Source organism: Pieris brassicae, chromosome 4, assembly GCF_905147105.1.
Source record: "Pieris brassicae chromosome 4, ilPieBrab1.1, whole genome shotgun sequence".
NCBI lineage: Eukaryota > Metazoa > Arthropoda > Insecta > Lepidoptera > Pieridae > Pieris > Pieris brassicae.
The window spans coordinates 7830581-7857285 of record NC_059668.1 but is presented as its reverse complement, the minus strand read 5'-3'; the positions used below and the strand labels follow the sequence as shown (position 1 = coordinate 7857285).

Below are 26705 nucleotides of genomic sequence, written 5' to 3'. Positions count from 1 at the left end.
GGCAACGCATTCGCGACCCCTCTGGCATTGAGAGTGTCCATGGGTATCACTTAGTACTGTCCGTTTGCTCCCTGTTCTAAAAAAAACTATTATAAGTTTTGTTATGTTGGCAAATTATCAAATAAATAAAAGAAATTTTGAATAAGGAACGTATATTTGATGTATGATGTACAAACTATTCACAAAGTAACATCAGAGTGACTCGATATTTTATTGCGAATCTCATGGGAACTCGAGTGCATGATCGAAAGGGAAGCAATTTGTTTTAAATTACATTTATTACAAATTTATTGTTATCGTACAAAGGATATGCTTTATAGAGGTTGTGTATTGTGGAAAAAATTTTTATAGTATATTGTATTGTGTCATTTGCACTTCTTATATTTTAGTTACAATATTTGCTTTACCAAGTAATAAACAAACTGATATAAAAGTTACCCTGTTTGTTTACTCTATTTTATAGTGGCTTAGTAGTCGTATTTTTTTTTCGTTTTACATTAACATACTTTATTGGAAAGGATGTCCAACTGTCACAATGCTTATGTAATTCAATTACAAACTGCGAAGCCAAAGGATTTCCTCTAAAACAATTGGTTTCTACAAAAACACGGTCTTATATGAAGTTTATAAAATAAAATCCCTAAACGACAGCTAATACAATGTAAGAATGTCCAATAATATGATATTTCACAATCTATTGTATTTCCTATGCCATAATTGGTTTCTACAAAGACGCGGTCTGAGATGAATCTTGTATGTACAAGTGGTGGAGCGTGCCGGGAGGTGATCACCGCGCAGCCTCCGTACTATCGAACGGCCGCGCCCACGTGGCTCTCACGTGAAGCCGGCTGTCGGCGTACCGTTACCCCATGTAACATTGCATTATATGTATTTACTTTTATATTAACATGGAACGTGTTATTGTAATTATGACATCGCTATGTCCCTAATAGCGAGCGTCGGGGTTTAAAATCGTTTTGAATTAAATAATTGTTATTTTTATGTTATTGTTATGTTATTTTTTCGATATTATTTAGATTTTCTTGAGCATGAGCTTACATTACGCCCAAAGAGGGCAGTCTTCGTAGGCCATGGACGACCATTTTTGTGGGCCATTCTTTGAGGGAGTGAGGCCTTTTACCTAATGCCTTGTATTTAATTATTGTGCATGTGATGTTATTAATTTATCTGGTTGTACAATTTTCCGTTTAATAATTATAAGACTGAAAATATAATAAATGCTTTAATTTGTTTGTATATAGAATTGCAAGTTATAATATTTCAGTAACAAATTTATACACTTTTAAAGATGTTTAACGTTGAGCAACATAAATAATATGTTGAAAAACTACTTTTATTTGCCGCGTTCCTAAACATGACTGCTATGGTTACATTTATACAAGCCACATCAGTTTTCTAATGTAATATATTACTCTGAATTATAAATTAATAAAAAAACATTCTGAATATCGGCTTTTGTTTAAAACTTTGTGATTAAATGTAATAACTTAGTAAGTTACACGTTATACTAAATTATTTATATTTTTTAAATGAAATGCTACCAATTTCATAACCGATTCCCTTGACTTGTTTAAATGCCACACTCATCAGCTGATGTCGTTTCGAATGATCCGATTGCAAGTCAATAAATCACCGAGTATCGCAATTTGTGACCTAGAAATGAACTGCGCCAGGCGGAGCGTATGAACTATCTGATAATAACTATTACTGATATTTTGTATGATTTTGAATAATTTTTGTTTCACAAAAGCTTCGTTCTACTTCAAATTAACTTTAAATTGTTGACATCAATGACGTGAAGAAATTAGTTTTTTTTGCTATGGTGGCCAAGTGTTTTAATCAGCGTGTGTATTGTGAGGTCAGGTACAGGCTACTCACCTACTTGTCTATATAAGAGAAGTTATTAATAGATGCTGATGTCAGTACCCATATGCCTAAGCAGCGCCACTGGATTATTATTATAATTCGTGTAAAAAGTATTTAAAGATTTTAAATATTCCATTTAATTTAATGTATAAAGTATGTTTCATAGGTAAAACAATTTCCAGTTTTTTTTATTGTTATGAGGTGTTTCGGTCTTATTATCGCTACATATGAAACCTTGTCAAATACGAAACTAACATTTATTAACATTATTTGTTCTGAATTCAAATATTATTTTGCCAATAAATATGTATTAAAGTTTATAATTTTTTTAAATAAAATTATTTTATACCTTGTAATTCAAATAAAATCAAAATTCGAAACAGCATAATAAATTGTAACTGGATCTTTTAAAGATTTTACAAGTTCAACGACATGTTATCTCCCTGTTTGTTATTACAGTAAGGGAAAATCGCCTTTAGAATATATGTAAATAGAGCTATTTTTATTTGAAGCTAAATATACGTATGAGCAAAAAGTTAAAGGCGTTGAAAGATATGAGTTTTGCAACGTGTCGATTAATAGCTGTAATTTGTTTTGATAAGATAAAATCGCGTTGATGCACTTTAGTTATAAATATGATATACGTATTTTGGAGTTGCAAAGAAGTTTATTTGAAGGTTTTCAATTGATAGGACGGCAAAGGATTCATTGCAGCCCATGGACACCCATTTTAGTGGAGGCCTTTGAGATTGCTGTTAAACAATTAAAGGTTGTACTTTTTATGTAGTCAAACAGGTAGGAGGTTCATCTGATGTTAAGTCATACCGCGGCCGATTGACACTCAAATCAAGAGAGGGCTCGCAAGTGCGTTGCCGGCCTTGACCCTAAGTCGAATTGGTTCGGAAATACATTAGTGGGCAGCTGGTTCTACTTAGAGAAGTACCTTCCGATCCCCTAACGGGAGTCGTTCCCCCTCAGCTTGCAAATCTATTTATTTGAGAAGTTCAGGGCGGTTTCCGTGTTTTTGTTGCTTATGCATAGTATGTTATCTGTTTTATATTATGGCAGTTAACATGTAGAATAATCTATAGTTTTGGTCAATTATTTTCTAGTTATATAAATATTTATAATATACAACTAGATGTAATTAGTTAAGCATTAGATGTTTTACAAGTAAATAAAACTACTAAGTACTTTAAAAACTACCTGAATTTGATATTTATATGAAACTCATATGAAACGGAGACAAGAGACACAACATTCAAGAATAACTTATAAACTGTAACTAGAACAAAGGCATTTCATTTTATTTTCAAACGATGTGACTCCAGTACATATGTGACGTTTCACAAGTACTATATAACAATTTTATTATTTAGCATAGACATTATATATATATATCTATCTATTTTAGTGTTATCTTTATTATTATGAAGATTAAATATTCTTTAAATATTCGTCTCAAGAATTTACAGGCCCATCTATAAGTGCGATAAATGCCATCAGATAAGACTGAGGTTTTACTGCGGCTATCAGATGTAATGTTTGCGAGCTTTATCTACCACTATTAAATCATAACCGGACAGATTTAGGGACTCGCCGACTTAACTGCGACGAAGCTTGTTATTTTTTGTACAGATTATATTGAATGTATAATTCTCAGGTGGACTTTATGTTATTTCGAGCGCTTACTGACTTACGAGCAGGTACTGACGTAATATTGCACGAGGGAAGTCGTATTGAATGAGTTTTATATAAGGTTTAAATTTACATCAGAATTCTCTGTGGGTTCCAATAGTGTTACCGATTTCAATAATGGGTTTTCGTTCCACGCGATCATAAGTATGATCAGATTAGAACTATATCGAAGTCGCATACATATGTAGGCATCGGTAGAGTTATTGGAAGTTACATAGTGACGGCGCAGTTGTCAGGTGTATATAGACATTTTTTATAATAATTGTTTATATATAAATATTATATCAGATTTCAGCATCTGTTTCATGGTCATTTGCCAATCTAAGAGGCAATTTCCTGTGCCGACACGCCCTCGACTTTTTGGGAAGGCAAGACCTCCTCACGTTGTTTTCCTTCACCGAACGAGTTAGTGTTAAATGCTGGTTAAACCCGTTTAAGACGATCTCGCTTAATACGATAACTCGCATAATACGCCACTTTACGCCAGTCTCTGCAACTTGAGACATATTTTCATACATTTCTTAACGCTTAATACGATTCGTCATCCAGTTTAATACGCTCGAGCCCGAACAGAGAGGTCTAACAGAGCGCTCTAACGCGAGCCCCCAGAAAGGGGTACTTTTCCACCACCTACCAAGCGACAAATTACAAAGAGCAAATTACAACCGATGGATTAGGGAATTATAAAGGTTCTAAAGCAAGGTGACAGTACAAGACTGATACATTTCTATCTTCAAGAAATGGAAATGCTGACAGCAAACGACCCTTGACTGTGCATGACGCGATTCAAAACATTGGAGCGGCATGGGAACCAATTAAACCTGAATCCATTCAAAATCGTTTCAAAAAATCAGGTTTCAGAAATAACGTGGTTGACGTCGTGTTGGAAGAAGAAGAACCCGAGATACTGCCGGGTTTTCCTGGATATTCTTCCATTGTCATCAATGGAAGAATATCCACCGTACCAAAATTAATCAATGTTTACTTTAAATTAACTTTGTTTCTTTACACGCCTTTGGATCAAAGCGAAGGCACACTACAAATGTTAAGTTTTGTTGAAAATCTTTTAGCAATGCATCAAAATCTTTCTGTCAAACCAAAATAAATGATTATTTTAAATAATGTAATTATAATTAAACTACGTATTTATTGATAAATGTATAATTTAATACCTATATATACCAAAATTAGAACATTATACATGATAACATGTAGTTCGTATTATTTTCCTTATTCCGGATAATACGCTTTCTCGTTTAAGACGCGTTTTTGGTAGGGTAATCGACCCTGAGAAATCGTCTTAAGCGGGTTTTACTATACTTAGTTTTCTGCATTTTTTATTATTGGTGACACTACAGATCCCCGCGCTGGGGCAACTTTTAAAAGTGACGCGGGAAGTGTGGGGCTCGGTCCATGAGGTGCAATGCAATAGTTTAGAAATGTAAATTTCATAGTAAAAATATTTTAACGCATAATGTCGCTCAATATTGACCCGCTCTGACCTGATTAACGATTCTTGGTAAATGAAAAATGTTGTGGGAAATGTGTTGTGCATGCACGCGACCGGCGGCTGTCCTAATTAATTAAATTAACTATTTTGGAATGGATGAATTAGGTTCTTCAAAACGCGAATACTTACGAATACTACTGCTGAAACTATCACTATTACAGTGGAAGTAAAAAATAAAAATTATCTGCCTTAACAAGTAAGACCCAAGAAAAAGTATTGTAAAGTAAATAACATGCATACAGCATTGTGTAAATCTATACAAATGGAATGTGTTCTCGATTCTTATTGTCTGATAAAATCCATAAAAAGCAAGGTTCATTGACCTGTGAGCTGGTTGCGCGATTGAAAGATTTCACAGATACCCCTAACAATGGTTCGACGGACAGCTGAAGGTTTTTGCTGTTCGTAATATTACGATTTCTAAACGTTTTCCTAAAGAAACTGCACTTGGTTTAATTGATTGTAACCAGTTCTGCTGATTCGTGACTGAAATGTTCGCGCTTAGAACTTAACAATAACTTTAGCGCTTTGGTACTATTTTGCTGAATTCATCAATAAATTATTATGAACTACAGTACACATTGCCTTAGTTAATATTTTTTGTGTAATATAACTGATTTTTATATTAACGTTTACTAATAAGGTTTATATAGGACCGACCGGATAGGTCCTTAAACGTAAACCAAATAAGGTTTACTTTTAAGGACCTATCCGGTCGCCAAACTACAAAAAAGTACTTTATTTCTTTCCATTTTTTGTCATCGTTTCTTGAAGTAGGGCGAATAAAAAAAAATATGGTGATATAAGATAAGATCGTTACACAATTTAAATAACTTCGTTCGATACATAAAAAATCCAAACATAGCCAATTTTTGTCACTTTGAATTCATTTTATGAGGAAAATTTATATAGAACAAGGTCTTGAAATTTATATATAATTACGATATAATTTATCGCATGCCAAGGAATTCATCTCAGAAGAATAAAATGTTAAAATTACATTAATTTAATCTTTTACCGCAGTCCACCCCGAGACACTGACACGGCGATTCGTGTTGGGATAGGGCTTTAATGAAGACTATTTAGTTAAGCATAACTTGAGTAAAGGCCCTTAACCACCATCCCTCAGGCGCCTTACGGAAGGGAAGTGGAGGAAGTTGAGCGGCGCCACTAACACGAACTTCTGAAATGAGTTCGACTGAAGAAAAGTAATGTGGCATTGTATTGTCTATGGTTAACATAGCTGTTACACATTGAAAGAAAAAAATTGTTTTCTTTTAATATGGCATTATTAAGATATAAGTTCTGTTATGAAAGGTATTGTCTATGTATCTAAAAAATAAGGTTTTCTTCCTTCCTATGTTGGTTCAGTAACTTTAGAAACCTAAAAACGTTTCAAATTACTCACTCACACCCATTTCGCTGGCTTTGCGACCCAAAAAGTGTTTTGGCCCCCGAAACGAGAACCTTCCAGCGCTTTTCTGTGCCGACTCCCGTTAAATGCATATATTTTAAATTCGTATTAAAATTGGTTTACTAACTTACCTGATGCTTGGTCAGCATTATGCAATAAGTACCGACTGTCAGTTGTTTTTTTATAAGCTAGTTTATGTTTGTTTATATTCTTTATGTACAGTAAATAATTTGTCTCTTAAATTAAATTTATTATTGGATAAAGATAGTATTCCGTTGCTAAATGTGTTGCATGGGTGTAATTAATACCTATCGACTCGATTACGTCCTTGACGGGAAGTAACCGCGCTGTAATCGATCCATAATCGTACTCAGACATTTGATCGGCGTATACGAAGGGCTCAAATCTTGTATAAGTCACTAGAGACGTGGAGTTGTACATGCAAGAAGTTGGGATCCGTCGTTTAAATTGGTCAGCTCAAAGTCCTGACCTCAATCCAATTGAGTATGTCGGGGATGTTCTAAATATAAAAGTAAGAGCTCCACAACACCAGGGAGCTAAAAAGAGTCATTCTAGAAGAGTGGGAACTTATTCCTCAAAACATTATTACATGTCATGCTTGTCAGGCATGTCACACTGATTTCAGCTCTGTAACTTGATCAATTAAAAAAAGTAAATATTTTTTCTTGTCTTTATTGCCATCTTATTTCCCACAACACAGGCAATCCTAGTGTTGGGGTCAGTGCACTATACTTTACCTAAATATCCTGTTTATTGTGTATAATAAAGTGTTTCTTTCTTTCTGTTTGGTACACATCGGTTTTAAATTATGAAAAAAAAATCGGAGAGTTTAGTCAAATTTAGACTTCGTCCAAAATTAAATATCATATTAACTTATATAATTTCATAAAATTTACATCAGAATTTAAAACGTAAATTTCTGTAGGAGCCCGTTTTTTTGCAAAAGGGTTTATTAAATACCGAAAATAAACCGCTCTCAACATCTAAACTATGCTTTTAGTAAATTTCGCTGGAGTTGAAATAACTATATATTTATCAGGACCAGCAAATCCAACTTATTTTTAAGTATGAGTATTAAGAATGTCCAAAGCGCTAAACCCCTCGGTCATAATCACACCCCATATACACACCCTCACACCTCCGAATTAGGTATTACTTAGTTAAATGTATTTAAAAAAAAATATTGTTTTTTTTCCTTTCGTAAATATCCTACATCCTACATCTTTAGTATAATTGTTTTTGTTATATAAATTTGTATCAAATAAATAAATTGTATAATAACAAATATGCCGTTTCTTATAGGAGGTCAAAGTAGTAATGAAAACATCTGGTCTGGTCATGTCATATATCTTTAGAAAATAAATATTTAAAGGATGGTTACACCAGTCAATCCATAATAATGAAGAGTAGAACAACGAAACGTAATGAGAATAACTAATATGCTTTCATCTTACACAGTGTAACCGTTATTTTCATACTCATAAGCATTAATTTACATTATTTTCTACCTGATATTGAAGCTTAATAAGCTTCATACGCACGAGTATATGTAGAGCAAGTACCTTCTGGCATTGATTGAAAACTGACACAGCCTGAATTTAACTTCCTACATGGTTAATCCATACTTATTTATTTTTAGTTGAAAAAATAATCGCTCCGAAAATCAACAAGTCACTGTAAATGTTTTAATTTTGGTAACTTTCGTACACTTTTATAACGTTTAACGTGTAGAACGGAGAACTGGCATGAGCCTCCGCTACTCTTTTGAATCTCCAAATATAAAATAGTACTAATAAAAATGATGTTTGGATTTGAGAATTGGCCGTAAATGTAAAATTAGAAGCATTTATTAATGTATATTTCTTTTTTTGACGATAAGTGTAGGTACATTGTGTTACCTATGTGAATAAATTATTTTTGACTTTGATTTTTGACGTTGACTTTGACTTTATAATACTAATTTGGATTTTTACTGTTGCAGGAACTTGTTATGAGCCTCGATGTGGTAAGTTATTGTTGAATACTTTTATTGCCCACAATTTGTTTTAAAATATTCCCTTTGCTAAAGGGAAAGTAAGTGCCAGTTATAATAAACCCAGACCCTAGGCTCCTAGTGTCTTTGAGTAATTGGGAAAAACATTTAAATAGCATTTTCGAGGAATTGAGAACCTCCTTTTTTGAAAATCAAACTCGTAGTTTTACAGTAAGAATAGTCATTATCACAAAACTTCCACATATGAGTTTATAATTTCATTATCACAAGACGAAATTCGGCCACAGAAATATCAAAAGCTAATACCGTTGCCAAGTCTATTTTGAGGTAACAGCAAAAATCAGTCAATAACGTTATAAGGGATGCAACAGTACGACGCAACAAACTGAATAAAACGCGGGGATTCCCTGGGCATAGATAGTCCTTGGCTCGTTTGAAATGAACTAGATCAAACAAGATGCGCGTTTACAATACTTTTTTAAAGCGCGAAATTTGAAAAGTATCTTTGTATCGGAAATTAAAATTTTGTCGATGCCGATATATCGGTATCGGATGCATCCCTAATTATTATCTATAATATAGTTTTTGTACAAAAGCTGGAGCTGTTTATAGTTGTTGAACATCGCCTTCGATTGTAATATAATCCCTTATTCAGGACGCCACTTCTTACACGATTGCGGTCATACACACGACAACATTATGTCATCACGATACGTCATATTACGTCTTTTGCCCAACCACCACAATCAAACTCACACACATCCTACATTAACACCTCCCCGTAGTTTCAATTGTAATATTTCTGTAATGACGTAGACGTGTAGGTTGGGCGTTAAATTACTGTATCTGTGCGTCTCCGTGGTGTAACTAATGAAACTGATTATGTAGATATAAACTTTTTTCCAAAAGGCAGTAATTAAGTATGACCTCATTACTCGCGAGTTTACAAAGCAAGATTGACCTGAAGTTGACACGTGTGGTGCGACATTGATCCGCTGTCAGCCTACTAATGTATGTTGATTACTGATGGACTGGCGAGCCAGGAAATGCGCGGTTGGATTATTGGATATTTTTGCATTGCATTTTATCTCTGTTTAGCACATAATGAACAATAATACAAGACTTTATGTGACAAGAACTTACTCGTATAAGCAAACAACTAACACGAAAAACAATCGATTCTTAAATTACATAAAATAACATTTGAGGGGATGAATCACACTGCTCAATCTGAATATTGGCCAAAACGCATTCTTCTGAACCAATGGGATGATGGGGTGCCTAGAGTATCTACGAAATTTAAAATTAGGTAAAGGGTTGGAGCAATCAAAATGATTCATAAATATCTTATACGCAAACGATATATCAATTAAATTTCTACGTTTCTCCAATGACATCTTGCTCTACCCTCATTTCGTAGCAAGTAGTGGCAAGAGCTGAAAAGGGGAAATGCCACACAATCAGTTAATGTTACTAAATAAATAATAATTATTTTAAATAAGTAGGTAGGTATTGAAAGTCAAGTGGCTGATTGCCGAATTGAATAATATAAATTGAAAGACTGTATACGTAAATGTTTTATTAACAAGTCAATTAATAATTTAGAAATTTCAAGTATATTTTTTATTATCTATCGTGTCTTTAAATTACTTTAATTATTACTACCTCCATAAAATCTGTTTTATACTGAGAAAAAAAATGTTTTTAATTAAACAATTATACGCATCGCTAATCTAATAGCCACACAAGGAATTGACACCTCAAATTACCGCAACACTTTCTGAAAGGTGCTGATAGCTTAATTTATGTTTCGATGTAATGTGTATGCACATGTAAGGTTCATAACTCTATTAAGCAAACAGCTACTTTTGAAATAATGTTTACTGATCGACTTGTTTCTCTTTCTAAGCAGAGACATTGCGTCTCTTTGCGTTTTTTATAAAGTGTACTAAGGTGTTCTGAAGAATTGTTTGTGTTCATGTTTACTGCCTCGTTTCAACACCGTACGAGCCGTATGAATTCAAGTTCAACATCAACTTGATGGCTGGAAGTCTTCCACGCTCCGTTTCACAAGGCATCTTTTGCTAACTAGCGAACTGTGGAATTTGACCTCTAACTCTTCAAAATTCGAGTGTACTCCTCCCTCAAAAATTGGGGATCTTTCTCTCATTATATAAAAAAAGCCATCTTATTTTGAACTTTAAAAGTTTTCCAGTCTTTTCTACCTACAGTTATACATAGAACCTAATTAATTTTTTAACGAATTTTGATGAATATGTATAAGAATATTGCCTAAGGAAGCAGAGGGCAGTAATAACTAATCGACTAACTAACTAATTAATCGTTATCTCTGAATATATGACTCTGAGTACAGTACAGTACCTAAAGCATAAGCTGTATCTTAAAATAAGTAATAATTGTTTTTAATAACTCAATGTTCCGCGGTAGAATGCCCGAGGTGGTCTTATAGGGTTTTCCTCATCCAGAATAGCAGAAATTCTGAATAGAAAAAAAGTAATCCAATGTTATTAAGAAAAAAAAATGTACGCGTGTACTAGTGTACATACTTAAGTGAAAGTCTAATTTTTCGAAAAATGATCTACTATATGCAACTTTACAGAAATCGGTTAAATGTAGTTAAATTAGATAAAGTTCAACAAAAGGATTTTATTATCATAGATTTTTTTCCAACGCCGATAAAGAAGTTTCACTTCTACAATTTATATGTTTGAAACAACAATTGTGTATTAAAATTTTCGTAAACACAGTTTTGGATTATCGCCGTTATACCCAGCCTCCCCAACGACTTACGAGGGAAAGGTTAATATTTTGCAATTAACGCCGAATTGCGTTGATAGCCTTAATTGATATTTTGATGTTTTACGAAAGGGCATTAAAGCGATAAAGGAATTGGAGAAAGTTTAAATTTGCGAGAACGCGAAATTTCACGAGATTTTATGTCAATGATTTTAGATTGTTTAGTATTTATTGTTATTTATTAAGACACCATATGTTATACGAATTTCTAGTTTAACTTATTATATTTTTTAAAATATTTTATTATCTATATTACAGTAACAATTTGTTAATTAGCCTAGTGGCTTCAGCGCGGAACTCTCATCCCTGAGTTCGGACGTTGGATCCCTGGCTTGCATCTATGGGCTTTCTATGTGCGCATTTAACACGCGCAAATGCGGTGAAGGAAAATCGTGAGGAAACCGGTATTTTAGACTCAAAAACTGATGGCACACACGGGCTGATCACCTTGTTTATTAAGAAAAAAAAATATCACAAAACAGATACATAAATTTGAGCACTAGACCAAGCGTTGTAGCCACACTGGTTTTTTTGTTCAATAAAAAGGTATTACATGTATAAAGAAATAATTATATTTCTTAGATTAGATTCTTTAGATTATAAATTATATGTTAACTGTGTTCCATTTAATTATTTGTTAGTCTGTGGAAAAGAGTTTTGGCCTAGCTTTTACTTTTCATAAAAAAATTATGTCTGTAAATTTTTAATTCGAAGATTTTGGATTATTAAAGAAATAGGATAAACGTGATTGATTTCAAGTAAAATAACAATCTCTAAATTTTGCTTTTAAAAATACACATTTCAACGAGTTTTTCAATGAGTTTCATTCATCATACATGTATAGATTTGTCTGTCAAAGTACCTTTAATGTTAGATTAATTATAATTACAAGTGTAACATAACTCAACTGCCAAATCTATAAGTAATCTTACATTATTATAAAAAAGAAATCATTTCGATAATATACAAAGCCAAAACACACAAAGCAAGATCACTTTGTTAAACAAAACATACGTAACAGAAAACATCAGGCGATTGTAGTCAAGAGAAAAAAAGATATTTAAACATAGATTTAAAAAATATTACTACCGATTTTAGGGGAAATTAAATGTACAAAATTGGAATAACTCTAAGTACGTATTGTTCATTGGCATAAAAAGGTAAGTTTCCTCTCCTGCAAATTTTTTAATATTAAAATGATGTGATATTTTCATGAAAGCAAATATCTACCCACTCGGCTTGAACGATCTAAATTGACGTCCTAGTTCTAAAACAAACGGTTAATTTATGTTTTATATTGTGTGGAGGTCAATGGTCAGAGTCCAGTCGGCCATGAGTATTATTTTACAAGCTTTGTACCATTTGCAAATAGGTATACAATTGGCCGATTTTGTGGGTTAGTTGATACGTATAACGTTTTGGGTTATCTATAATTGAAGGACTGCAAAAAGAACCGATCCATTCGCAACCAACCTAAAAACACTACAAGACAGTTCACTATCATTTACAAAAGCTACTTTGGCCATATTGCCAAGACAGAACCAAATAGTCTCGACAAGATGGTAATGGTAGGGAGGAGTGATGGCAGGAGAAGTCGATCTACCATTGGTCTGACCAAGTAAAGACAATTATGGGTCTCAACATCCCTACAAGCTGAGGAGTGGTATGGAGACAGTATGTCGATGTATCGCTTAGGGCTTTTCAAGACAAGCACGACCTGCAGTAATGAAATTTGCAAAGAAGAAGAGATAAAATAAAATATGTTTGTTATGAAATATAAGATACAGGTATAACTATTACACGTCATTAAATTTGTATCACAGACATCGGTACTCATCGGCAAAGAAGACAGAGGGTGTAAGAAAAAGCCGGAAAAAAAACTCGGTACACTTTTAAAATAGCAAATCGTCATACAAAATGGCAAACAACACATATTGTAAAACAAATATCGCAAATTTATTAGAAGTAGCCTGTCTAGCACGTGTATCAGGCCTTTTTATTATCTAGATAATCGTTAACTTTATAGTAAGCATTTTTACACAGCTTTTCTTTAATAAATTTTTTTAATTAAAAGTCAGAGGTAAAAAGCCTCTAGGATTTTATTAAAGAAAAGTATATTTTATAATATTCAGTATTATTAATATTATTTAGATAATTGAAGGCGACAAAAATAATTTAACAAAGAAGAACGATAAATGGAACACAGCAATTACATCAAATAATATATATGGTCATTAAATAATGTAAAGATCTTATCGTAAGAAATTCGTTAAGTTTCACTAGTTCCTCCTATTTATTTAAATACATTAAGTAAGAATAATTACTTTGCGATTATGTTAATGAAGTGCCCAAATGAAAGGAGGTTATCGTTTTTACTAAATTTTGCTTAGTTTAAACACAGTTTAATGAAAAATAATCACTAAATAAAAACTTACAAAAATAATACCTGTGTATAAATAATTAAAAAGTGAATTCGCAAAAACTCTTTAATTATTTAGAAAGTAATTAAAAGCAGTTACGTTGAAAATGTTAGCTTGGAAGTGGGTCGAGGAGGTTTCATTATCTCTAGTGGTTCGTTAAATGTCTCGGGAGATCAGGATATTTGCTTATAGGGGGATAACATATGCGAAACGACGGATCAGATTGGTTGATTGGTCACCAATCGCAGTAACGCTTTTGGTTTCGTGTTTCGAAATTATATATATATATATATATATATATATATAATATTATGAGTTCCGTTTAGCCGACCTAGATTTTGAGAGCGTTTATGAGCGCTATATTCTTCTTAAGTGAGTGTAGTAGTTGTTCTTACTGCGACTAATTAAATGAAATGTTTTCAAATACAAGTAATATTTGCCAGGTAAACTTTACTATGATTTTAAAGCTTGGAGACTCTTTGCTGAATACAATCTGTGCAGACCTATAAAGCAATTAGAAAATATCGGTAATGACGGGGAATAAAGATGAAAAAAGGTTCGCTCAACAATTTTACGATTCACAAAAACTAGATCAATTGCGCTTTACAGAAATAAAAGCCGAATGCTAACAATAAAAACTGAAAACAAAAAATGCGGTCACGGAAAAAACACAATCGCAAACTTAGTTCACTTTCTCCTTTTTGTATACCGAGAATAATTATGTTTTGAATTAAATGCGGATTTGACCCGGATTCTAGGACAAAGGATGCACAATGCAAACGAGTGCAAATACTGGCCCCTCACTGACATTTCATGTGTCAATGAATATAGTCCATCTCAATGGTAAAAATTAAAGTTTGCGAAATTTATCAGACTTCCAAACAGGAGGAAGACGCAAGGACTCATACAAATAAACGTAAGTCCGCTTAATCAGCCTTCGAGTAAGATTTCGGTGAGAATTAGTGCAAACTGTGAGTCCCTTATATCAAAATGCTCTTGTATTAGTTATAGTTTACTTAACTGTTAAAATAAATATAAGGAATAGGTATCGCAATACAGCGAAGATATACTGCCAGCGTCGAAGGTACACTACCACAGGGACCAAACTTTTTAAATTTGTTTGAATTTTTATTATTATTATTGCATGTAGGTTAATTACGCACAATGGCCCTATTGAGAGTCTAAGTGCGGAAACTGAGTCCACATACATACGTATGTAGGTTAAGAAAATTGTAAATATTGTATGTATTGTTATGATTACCAATATAGTAATATTCAGTAAAACTTCATATTTGTGGTAAACACTTAGTATTTATAAAAACGTACTCTTTATCCTTTAGGAGATTTTGGGTCCAATAGGTGTCTGTGGTTGAATGAACAATCAATAATATATATTTTCCTGTATATTTACGTTCGACTCTAGTGATAGTTTAATTCAGACATAAAACATTTAGAGATCTGTATGCCATGGTAAGTACTTATCATATACATTTTATTTTTTAAATATGTTTTTACGAACGTATTTGATTTAGTTATTATTGGGTCTTGGTTATGTATAAAATGGTTATTACATACTTAGCCCAGGTTAGTTATCATTTTGTGTCATTGATTATGGCTGAAGGCCATTTGAGTAGAGGCTTCCTCCGGATATTTCAAGTTCTACTTAAATCCATTTTACTAAACTTGCGCAATATTAAAGGTAGAATATGATTGCCTAAATATGAACTTTTGTTGGAATTATTGTTTTTAAAATTCTATTATTTCTATTGTCCGTTTTACCACAAATTGCTTGGTTTCGACGTAATGCACTCGGAAAACAAACTGCTTTTGCGACGGTTAAAAAAAGTTGTAAAAGGTCAGGTTTCCGTGACTCATAAAGTGACTCAGACCCAGCATTGAGAAGTCGAATTTATTGCTTGTTTTGCGGGTCGAGGTATTGCAATTTTTGTTTATCGACTTATTGGTTATTGTTTCAACATTTTATCACGTTTTTATATGAAATTGGATAGCCGAAGTAATCTTCGTTTTTGCTTTATAATTTTATACATATGCGTTTGAAAAGTCTGTTCTTCAACACGTGATAATTATATAAACTCACAAAACGTATAAAAATTGTGCTAGTCGAATTAGATTTCGATTCTGCAGAGGCTTTACTAAATATTTTGCCATGACTATGAGGTTACAAACACTAACAGCGCACTCTTGACAATTCAGCACACTCTCAAATACAGACTGTGTTAGGCTCACACACATATTCACCTAAACATTCACGCATACTTAAGGTCTTATAAGATTTGTGTTTGATTAGATGTAACAATAAGCGTCACATCAATTTTGACACAACCATATTTCTGTCATTAATAAAGTATATTTAATTATGATACAAAACCCTATATGCCTTAGATTATGTCCCTGTCTTTGATCAGCCTTCTGATAAGTTAACTGCGCAAATAGAACGAAAATCCGTTGGTGATTCGAATGCACGGCTTTGTGGGTCCCACGTGCTGGCTCATTCGATACGATACATATAATAAATGCAGTATATTATTCCTTAGTTTCTCAATCCACATCGAAGATCACCTAATTTAATTTTGAAATTATATTTCAAATACTACAACGTATATTTTGTAATGCATAATTTGATATCGGGACGTGGTTTTCATATCTCGTCCCAGTCACGTTTCATCACGGCCTACTCGATCGATTGTGAACTCTTGACATTCACTTGATTTAGATGGGGGAAAATATTGAAATTCTATTACAAATTGCTTTGTACTTGGCCGGGATGTTTAAATTGTTTCGATATATATAAATGTCTTATGTATAATGTACTTCGCTTTACATAGTCTTATTTTGAACATGCTTGGGAGAAGCGACGCGAAGAGAATCCCGAAAGCAACACTGATGCGGACAATTATTGTCAATCTAATAGGCGATCAGACTCCTTAAACACGCCTTCGACGTTTTGGGTCTTAGTCAAGCCGGTTTCTTTTTTTTTCACCGTTCGAGCGAATCTTAAATGCGCACATAGACAGAAAATCAATTGGTGCACAACTGGGGATCGAATCTACCACCTCAGGGGTGAGAGTGGCACGCCGAAGCCACTAGGCCAACACTGCTCAGCATTATTAACATAAAGCCTAGATGATTTTATTCCGCGCAAAAGTTTAATACAAATTCTTGTTCAGTATTGCACGAGCGACCGTCGCGTTGATAGTGGTTGACAGCTTGCACTAGCGAGTTTGCAATTTCCCAAAAGTAATAGAGAACAAGAGAAATGTAAATAGCTTGAATCTGTGTCACCTGAATACCGGCAGTAATCACAATGGCTCGGGGATAATGCCTTTATTACACGTGGAGTCTTTTGAATTCAGCTGAAATATTCACATTTTAGTGAGCACGTAATTTAAATGTATGGGATGTTTGTAACACTCTGTTGCCCGCAACTTTACATAGTATGTCTTAGTATGTTTCTAAATACGCTGGAAACCTACTATTCAGTTGTATCGGTACGCAAGAGCTCTCACTATTGGACGTCCTATTAAAGTTATGGACTCACCTTGCGTTCTGCTACGCCTCTATTGCAATCACATCGGCCGCAGTAACCGCAAAACTGGTTGAATGCTCTTGCGCCCTCTCGTGGATGAACGGTGAAATAATAATCTATGGTTTCAATATTTTTGAAGAGTGTGTTTTCTAAGGCGGTTCAAACCCTTTAACCCGTTCAAACAATTAACAATTGCTCGTATGCTGAAGAAAAGTTCGTTCCTGGCATGTTTTAGAATGAAACCTCTTAATTCAACAACATATCCTTTATTAAGCGTAAATTATTGTGAAAGTTTAATACAAAAGGCACACAGGCTGCAAAATAGGATTACATGATGATATCAACGATAGAATATCGTTTTAAAATTGTATAGAATCCGTCTAGCTACTAAAATATTTCCGACGCGATTCGATCCATCAAGGAAAAGAGCGTACCAGTTCCTAAAAGGCCGGCAAGGCATTCGCGAGCCCTCTGGCATTGGAAGGAACACTCATCCATTTCATATTAATAAAATTTAAAAAACTGATACATATATGTAAAGAAATAATGATTAAATTAGATTATCAATTATCTATTCTGTTTTTACAGATGTTTTTTTTAGTTTTGTTTGTTAGTCTATGGAAAAGTCACTAGTTTTGTTTGTCTATTATGTATGTGTTATTTTTAATTGCAATACGAAGTGTTTGTTGTGAGTACATTTTAAATTGATTATAAAAGAAATAGGCTAAAAGTGATTTTCAACTGAAATAGCAAACTCTAAATGTTCTTCCTTAAAATAAATATTTTTGCAACACAATTGCGTTTAACTCCATTATATATACTAATGTTTTATTAAAATACAAATGTTTTATTAAAATACAAATGTGTTTTGAATTACAGCATCAGATGGTTGATCCTCTTTGATATGTGAAGATTAAAGGCGAGAACTGTAAATATTTATGATGGTCATAAAATTCACGATTACTTGGTTCTTGATTAACAACTATTTCTACCTTACCTACCTTACGTACCTTCGTATTTATAATATACAGTGTTATAACACATTTGTTCTTCATTTATAATGTTTCACCTGTTTATAAAACAGGGGACAATCGGACAGGAGGCTGACCTGATGTTAATTGATATACCATGGACGGTCTCGATGCCAGAGGGATCGCGAGTGCGTTACCGGCCTTTTAACCTTTTTTGAAAACTCCGTCCGACTAATTGAACAATAAAAACAAATGTGATTTTTGGCATTATTATGCTTATTGCTCTTCGTAAACGTTATCGCAAAGCGTAATAAACATATACTACCGTAACATTTAAAAGCTTTTTTACTCAATTTGAGTTTTTTCTAAAACTTTCCTCATAAAATAACTCGTAAACTAAGTAATCTAGACTCCTAGATATGACCTATTTCGTGGTAGTAAACATTTTTACTGCCTAGTACGTGTCGTCCCTGTTTCTGATGTAACAACAGTGAAATAGTAATGCTGATGCATAATAGTTTGTTGTCGATGGAATAACCTACTTTTGGGTAAGTTACAAATTTACGTCATACCATATAAGGCTTCAAATATCTATGGAATCTTTTTTCGTTTTTTTAACTCTTTAAGGTAGTTTGTGATTGGGATCAACAGAAATCATATAATTAACCAAATACTCGATGTTAATTAATTAATTTTAGTTAATTTCTAAAACAACGTGTAGGATAAAATTATACAAGAAAATATGACAATACTAATTTTACACACAATAATATGAGAAGCGAGCTAGCAAGGGAAAAAATTATACTAGCAACCACAACCAATTACAAAGAAACAAAAAAATAACAATAACTTATACTAAATAGTAACTTGAACCTCATCAAACCCATGTATCTATGGATTTAATAAAACTATAAATATTGATCTATTAATAACGCTTCGTAAGACCGGCAACGCAGCCTGGCAGTGTAAGGGTCTCTATGGTATCACTTAATATCAGGTGATCCTCTTGCAGGTTTGCCCACTGTTCTATAAAAAAGAGAAATTCGCAACACAAAATTAAATATATTGTATTTTGTAGGTGTGTAATGTTTGGGTAACATTTTAACTATTACTGTAATCTATTGATTCTCTTCTCTCTCATCAGGAGAATATAATAGAATCAAACCTTTATTGGTAATTCAATAACACATACGTTTTAAAAAGGCTTAAGGCAAACACTTTTAAGCAATGAAACAAATTTTCAGTTTGCTAAGCTATTAGTTCAAGATCTTGAACAATACATGCTTTTTAGCTGACCCTAATACGTTAAGCTCTCGCGAAATAGGTCGAGATCCTTCAGTGGTCTGAAACTTTCCCATTTATGAGGTGTATCCAGTAATACGAAAGACGTAATACATTCTTATTTATGACGGGTATTGGTCGAGGAAAAGAATGAGCAATGACTTGGGATTGCTGAGCAGTTACAGGAACTGAGATACTGTATCTCTTTTTTTCTGATTAAAGAGTTTGAGTGACCAGCTGCAAGCGTTTACAGAATGCAGAAAAAGTACTAAACCTGTACTAGTGTTATAAAGATGAAAGATTTTGTATTTTTGTAACGAATAATCTCAAAAACCGATCCATGATAACTTGTCCAGCCGTGCAATGCAGATAGCATGCGATTCGCGTCGCTAACAGAAGATAATAAGACTATGTATCTGTATATAATACTAAATATTAGACGTACAGTAAAGAATTTGGGAGTAATCATCAAAATTTACCCTGGGAGCAGCATGTTAAAGAAGTTGGCCGCAAATTGTAGGGCGCCTTCAGTATCCTTCGACGTCTTAGTAATTTTCTTCCCTTTAGCACTAAAACCTGCAATCTGCAATTACAAGACTACGCCAATTCTTGCTCTTCCGATCTTAACGAGGAATTGCTTAATAAACTGAATCACTGATGACACTTTGGCTGAAGATTTGACTCCTTATACAAAAAATTAGTTTTGTGACTCCTTTATAAGACGCGTCCTACGAAACCATTACTGACGATGACCACGTTGTACTTTTCCGAATACTTGTGCTTTTGAAGTGTGGAATTTGACATACACACGTGCAAGGTGATTCCATATTGTAATTTGATAATGAACACGAAAAAATGTGAAATGGCGCAAAATCGAAAGAAGTTTTAAAAATAATTTACGTGTTCCAATTTCAAAATAATTAAAAAGTGGAAAAAAGAAGAGGTTTTATGTAACAGTATTTATGGCCAGACTAGATATGTATAACTTTTTTAATATTAATAATATGTTGTACAAGAGATTTTTATACTTTTTATTTTTATACATCGAAGCGTAATGCTCACAATAATCAATGACTTGCAGTCGACCTATTTTCTTTTTAATTAATTAATCCTATAAAACATGCAGCTGTATCTCATATTGCAAATAAAATGTGCAATATTTTATAGCAATTTTTAAAATCAATTTGTGAAAGTTTTATTTAAAGAACCTAATAGATTTTTGTTACTGGTGACTAACTTTTTTATTGAAAAAATGAATCAAACAACACAAATATAAAGTTTTGTCACGTTTATTTATATTAATTGAGACACGAGAGCGATAGGGACAAAATATATAAATAAACACCTTATTAAAAAAAATATTTTCCTTGATTATTAGTTACCTCCTAACTGGATAAGTCAGTAATAATAGGGTCGATATTATTAAGTCCAGACTTCAATAATCCGGGAAAATAGGATTGGTCCTTTTTTCTCGCAACTATATCCACAGCCATCATTATTTTGGCTTTAAGGCTTTATTTTCTCTCGAAGCATGTCAGTAAAATCATAATAAGAGTATTAAAAGAGAGTGTTTTTGCCGGTTCCTTGCATTACCAAATTTTTGAAGCCACAGATTAGGTACTATATTATATTTATTCGCTAATAAACGAGTTTTATTACGTTTCTGTATACTGTTAATATGATAGTATTTAATGCCGATAACTTTTGCCCTGACATAGTGATCTGATTTTCAAAGGTATTCGTTAAAAATGAGTTGAGAAATTTACCAGATTACATTTATAGTCATTTATTGTACACTTTTTCATATTGGGAGAGACAGTAACAAATATTTAAGCGTCTATTTGCAAAGAAATAATTGTTTATGCATTAAAAAAAATACTAACGTATGCCATAGACATTGATTTGTTGTTTCTAAGATATATATGCAACTGTAGTTTGTCGGCCCTAAGTGAAATATTAATTACGTCGCAAAGAAAGATGGTATTAACCAGAGAATTCCACCGTGTATAGGTTAGGTAGGTTTGCGTTCCACGTTGACGTCTGGCGTTCTACGACAGAGCGATTTTTATGACACTTTTTTTGAACCAGCCGCACTAAATACAGTAAACCCTTTTATAACACGGTATTCTTTTACGCGATTTTAGTCCATTGTATAACACGAGTATTCCCCCATGTAACGCGGGGATTTCGCACGTTATATACCTGTACTGCAACATTTATAATGATTTGTTTACACATATTTCGTTCATAACTTCTTAGTAATCAATTTAAATTCTCTTTAACAAGAAATATTAAACGCGAATCATTTGTAGGCGCGACGCGATATTGGGTCATAAAAGCGCGTTATGCGTGAATACTCCAACAACGCTTCCTATAACCCAGGTACTGTGTTATAGAAGGTATTACTGTAATTCCGAACCGTTACGAGGGGCCTTCGCTAGGAGATAGTACTACCACCTTAAAAGCCGGTAACGCACTTGGAAACATCATGGTGTTGCGGGTGTCTATAGGCGTCGGTAAACATTAAATTTTAAGTGCCTGCTCGGTTGCCTCCTGTTCGATTAAAAAAGATTCCAACGCTCGACTTCAGTTCATCGTACACGTGTGATGGTAATTGATTTTACAAATACATTTTTGTATAAGATTATCAGTGCGAAGTCAGAGGGTTATGATAATACAAGTATATTATTATCGTGTTTTTTTTCCGCTTAAACGATGTGTTTACTATTTATAAGATGCATCGGTTGTTTTGTGGCCTTGACATACATGTACAGTTATGAAGTGCTGACCTTCATCAAGTTTAAGGTCAAGATATTTTCACCAGTTAAGCACATACTTCCTGACAATTATGAGTTTTTGTTTAATGTTTTAAATACAAAAAATGCCTTTTTATAAATATGTTGTCAAATTTAAACACTTGGTATTAATGTCTTTGTTGTTGTAGATAAATGTTTATTTATTTATTATTTTAACAAGCTGCCAATATGATTTTTAAAATCGATATACACTAAATAAAACAATATTTTTAATATTTTATATTTTTCAATTTTATCTCTATATCTATATCTAAAAAACGTAATAATTATAAAAGTAATAGGCGCCCTTATTGTTAAGAAGCGGTTTCTATCAAACTACCCACCCAAAAGATCCTACAGACATGTTTAATATACATAAGAGAAATGCAATAAAGTATAAAAATAATAAAAATCACTGTCTTTTGTTTTTTGATAGTTTAAAAGTTATGTCAGTTGTCATACAGGCTTTATCAGAATACTCACTTTCACGTATTTGTAAAAATTACAAGTGACCATATCATTACTATTGTTTTAAGTATTTATATAAATATTATTTCGATATAAACTCGAATACTGCGAAGGTTAAAATTAAAGTTAACTCTCCTCTGAGAATGTGCAAATGTGTCCCCATATGTTAGTTAACAACAGATGTTAGCAACACAATTGTTAGTTTGGCTTCGAGTCCATTGAGTTGAAGGTCATAGATATTTTGAATTAGCTCGGTTGTTTGTTAATTTGTCTAGTATAGAAAGCGAGTGTGATCGTAGTACTTGGAATTATAGAAGCATTCACTTGTTCTGATTTATTAGGTCTATGCTTTATAAGCTTTTCTAAGAGACTCGATCGATATGCAATGATTACATGAACTTTTTTATGATCTGTGTCAAAGTAGGTGCTTCATTATAACATCAATCGTTCGTACTTCAAATATTAGAGTCAAAGACTAGATAAAAGCGTTTTGTTTTTTGTTTGACATATGCAGGTCAAAGCAAGGAGGCCAAATAGTTTCTTGCTCGACCAAGCCAACTTCATTATAAATCACTTTAATATTCGTAATTTAAATATTACAGTCAAAGATTAGTAAAAATGTGTTTTTGTTTGTTTGACATATGCAGGTCGAAGCAAGGAGGCCACATAGGTTCTTGCCCGACCTTAATTTTATTGACGAATATTTATATTCTATATACAGAGACTTCATTGTAAATATCAGACTATTCGCGTAAGTCGTAAAGTGTCGTGAAGTTGTGGAACATGCTTCAGTGTATCGACTAAGTAATAAACAACGAGCTTTATTCGTCTCGAGTTTTGCGCTTTTTGGCATCGCCTCTGATTACACTAAAATTGTAATATTTATGTTATTACAACTGTATAAAATTTATTCTTAAACTCAGTATTTAAGATGACTTCCCCTCTGTAAGTATTGCACACCATAATTGTATTTGTCTGATAACGGCCGGCTTGCTACTCAATGCGAACCGTATATTATAAGATTCGAACTGTCCTTCAGTTTTTGTCAAAATTGTATACGTCTTAGTTTTCCGCGTAGGCACAAGAGGCGATGTAAATTTTATCAAAAAATTAGCGAGCCTGACCGACGTCCTGTACACGGATCTTAAATTAAAAAAAAAAAAAACATAAATTGTTAATCGAAATTAACTTAAACACTTTAAATCGATTTTAATGAATTTAAATTCGATTTTAGGCTTTAAAATTTAAAGGTATCACACACATACAGTTGTTACTGTATGTTGTCAATAAAAACATCACATTTACAAATTAATATATACAATTGACAACATAACATATCAATATGGTTAATTTTTTATAATATATTTAACCTCTTTTTATATATATCTAAACCTTCCCTGAACTTTCACAAATATTTCAAGATAAATTAGCTAAATCGCTGTAGCCATTATCGAGTTTTAAATGTATAAACGACAGCAATTTGTGCTTTGTCTAACGTGGTATACAGAAATACTTTGTATGTAAGATATTTCATACAATTTTTTTACACTAATGCGATTCAAACTCACCTAGAAGAATTATTATTTAGACTTATTAAGAAATTTTCGTCTTATCTTTCAGTTTAAGCATGTTATTTAAAATAGTATAACGTATTTTTAACGTAACGAACGTTTTTACATTTTTGTTAAATCCAATAAGGTTGGTATGTCGCTTGCTCAATGCATTTATTAATTTTTATACGCTTGTACGAGAACTGTAGTATCGTAATTTGTATCTGCGCTTATCCACTTAACTTGAGCTCTGGCATTTAAGTAGCACTCAAACGTTTCATTAGATATGAGAGCGCTGAGAGGTCAAATGTCATTGGTCGTTTGTAGGGATGTTACTCATGGGATTCTGCATAATTAAGGCATGATGTCAACGAATACTGCTATTGAGTTTGTAACAATAGCGAATAATAGTACCGTATATATCTAAAGTAATATTTTTATTCAGAATCTTGTTTAGAAAAATATATGCATTTATTTGTGTATCGATATAATAGAAAAGATAATTTTATTAAGTAGAAATTATGGTCTTTATATATAATAAGAAGCCGGAACTGTTTCAATAATGCAAAATGTGGGAGCCCTAATCCAGGGTCGGTTCTGGGCTCGAGCTTAACGCGCAGCCTCCGTACTATCGAACGACCGCGCCCCACGTGGTCCATTCACTGGTACTACACTTTACAGTAGATAATGGATGTAGTACGATGCAGTATCGATTCGATTACTTCAGCTGGACAGCTTCATTATTTCTGTTGCGTTTAATTTTTATACTCTTCTAACAAGCGACGTTATGAGATTGAAGCGATGATTTTATCTACTATTTTAGGTTTTGATATATAAATTTAGTATTTGGATCTAATATCTTATACCTTACGTTTTTAATTTACTGCCATAAGAATATACAAACATAGTGAAATCGATTAAATTGTGCTCATATAAAACTCAAATGTCGTTTTGTTAGATAAATATTCACGATTGTAAAAATCCGTGATTTCGCAGCGTGGCGGACCTTATCTGATAACTTGGATGGCGATGTGCCAAGTAGCAACGTGAAGCTCATCTCTCTTTTGTAAGAATCATTGCATCAATAAAATATTAGTATATCACAGACATATATACAAGTGACACAATATCATATTAAAAAGTTTCTTTGCGACTTTAATTACTTTCTAGTCAGACTAATTATTTTCGCGCTCATTGCATTTCTTAGTATTCAACTGGGAATGAGAGCTGTATCGCAGACTGAACGTCGCCAATAAGAACGAGCCATCGCTGGCTGCTGAATTATTTATACAGCTTTTAACTGAATAAATATTGGGATAAGAGGTTACAAATATTCAACGGAAAGAGAATTAGTGGATGTACTCAATACCAAATATTCTTACAAATTATTAATTGTCGTAGATGGCCCCTTTCAAATTGTTTTCAATTGTATTTTTGTTAATCGCATTGAATGTGCAGAGCACTGTTGCCTTCGCTTCAGCGATCAAATCAAATTCATTTATTCATATAAATAACACATCGTAAACTTATAAACGTCAAAAAATAAATAGATATTAAATGATTCTAATTTTACATTTACTACCAGTTTTCAAATCAAGGGCGTAGAACGGAAGAGAACATCTGGCAATAAACTCTCCACCACTCTTCTCATCCCTGAAGTCGCAGGTTCAATCCATGACTGTGCACCAGAATAGTATAATTTCTGTCTATGCACATTTAACATTCGCTCGAACGGCAAAGGAAAACATCGTGAGGAAACTGGCTTACCTTATAAGCACAGGAAGCTGTGCACCTATTTGCCTATTAGATTGACAATTAATTATGAAACAGATACATAAATCCGAAGCCCAGACCTTAAAAGGTTGTATTATATTGAATGTAAGGTAGGCAATATGAAGAAAAAAGTCCTTTCGTACACGTTTACGTAAAAGCCGCAATAATTGTCACGCATTCTCATTACACATTAAAGTGACCAGTATAAAAACAAGTAGGTTCATAATTAGTTAGCCAGTGTTTTAATCTGTAATCTCCACATGTTAAAGAGCTTAACGCCGCCGAAGGGTGCTTGTTTAACAAAAATGAACGCTGGGTATGTTCTCATAAATTCCGCTGTTTGACACAATTTTACAATACGCTCTACGCATGCGTCATCTCGGGGAAAACCGAGTGGAGGGTCTCGTGAAATATAGCCCTGTTTTAATTATACAGACTTTCCTTTGGCCATTTGTAAATGTACGTGTGGTCAGATCTTTAAAATGATATTGATTCGGAGTATTTATTGTTATGTATTTACCTATTGATGTACAACACGTCATATATAATGCTTTTTCTAC

At 33.1% G+C, this 26705-nt stretch overlaps 1 protein-coding gene across 3 annotated transcripts in view; it reads left to right on the top strand.

Annotated features, from left to right (window-relative positions):
• The window catches only part of LOC123708178 (protein tweety), a 62190-nt gene that overhangs the window by 10986 nt on the left and 24499 nt on the right, over positions 1-26705 (top strand). For all 3 annotated transcript variants that reach the window (XM_045658726.1, XM_045658727.1, XM_045658725.1), the window contains exon 2: positions 8512-8535. The gene's annotated coding sequence lies outside the window, so the exon portion shown is untranslated. The remainder of the gene's footprint in view (positions 1-8511; positions 8536-26705) is intronic.